This window comes from Papio anubis, unplaced genomic scaffold, assembly GCF_008728515.1.
Source record: "Papio anubis isolate 15944 unplaced genomic scaffold, Panubis1.0 scaffold7657, whole genome shotgun sequence".
In the NCBI taxonomy this organism is placed as follows: domain Eukaryota; kingdom Metazoa; phylum Chordata; class Mammalia; order Primates; family Cercopithecidae; genus Papio; species Papio anubis.
The window spans coordinates 1-1,214 of NW_022167881.1; the positions used below are offsets into that span (position 1 = coordinate 1).

At 42.0% G+C, this 1,214-nt stretch overlaps 1 long non-coding RNA gene across 1 annotated transcript; it reads left to right on the top strand.

The window, feature by feature from the left end:
- Window positions 1–6: 6 nt before the first annotated feature.
- On the top strand, window positions 7–894 carry LOC116273491. The gene is made up of 2 exons (XR_004181811.1): window positions 7–438; window positions 543–894. It is a non-coding gene; the product is annotated as an uncharacterized LOC116273491 (long non-coding RNA).
- Window positions 895–1,214: the final 320 nt, after the last annotated feature.

Sequence of the window (1,214 nt, forward strand, 5' to 3'; positions counted from 1 at the left end):
CACTGTGAACAGGACTCGCCCCAGAGTAGCCAGATGTAGGCTTTAGATATGTTGATGCAGGTTGAGCATCTCTGATCCGAGGGCGAATGTCTCACATGGTGTCCAAGAAATGGTGACACATCTCACAGAGGGCCTAGGCTCAGGAGGCCTGGAGTATGAAACGCTCCCCATCCCCTGTGAACTTAAAAATGTGGCCAACAATTTTTTTTAAAAAATGGCTACCCTGTAGTGCTTTAACTGGACCTATTTAGACAACACCTTACACACTGGAGAAGGATGATACTGTGTGAACCTAATAAGTCTACAAGGCAATACTTCTCTCTATTGGCTGCCTCCTTCCTCTCCAGGGTGATGACAACTCCGTGAGGTGGAGATTATACGTCTCTCATCATTTCAGCAACAAGGAAATAAATTAGTGGCAGAGTAAGGGGTGACTTGGTGAGTATATCCAATTGTTGACATCGTTTTATGTGGGAGAAATTTTGCTATTATATCAACTTCTTAAAATAGTCTAATGGGATTAACTTGGTTTCATTTCACAGAGACCTCCTGGAAGCGAGAATCCTTTAAAATCCTGGAATATCCACTGCAGTAAAAGAACAAAGCGTACCTCAGCCTTAAAGGACTGAAAAAGAATGTCAAGTAGCAGCAGGTGGGAAAGTGGCTTTGGTTTTCAGTTTGTGGGCTCTGAATCCACACAAAGACAGGACTGCATTCTGAAAACCTGAATTAATTATTATTCTTACCTCAATGAGACAAAAAATTATGATCAAAATTGTTAGTATTACAGTCACAGATATTGCCAAGATGAGTTTGTTGTTATAGCCATATCCTGGAACATCTTTCATGAGCTAAAAAAAAAAAAAGGAAAGAACAATTAAAAAAAAAAAAAAAGAGAATGGAAGCTAACTTCTCAAAACCCCAGTATTCCAGGTAAGTAGCTTACAGGTTCTTTTTTATTTTTTTTTTGAGACAGAGTCTCACTCTGTCACCCAGGCTGGAGTGCAGTGGTGTGATCACAGTTCACTACAGACTCGACCTCCCTGGGCTCAGGTGATCCTCCCACTTCAGCCTCTTGAGTAGCTGGGACTACAGGCATGTGTCATCACCCCCGCTAATTTTTTTTATTTTTGTGGAGACAGGGTTTCACTATGTTGGCCAAGCTGGTCTCAAACTCCTGACCTCAAGTGATCCACCCACCTTGGCCTCCCAAA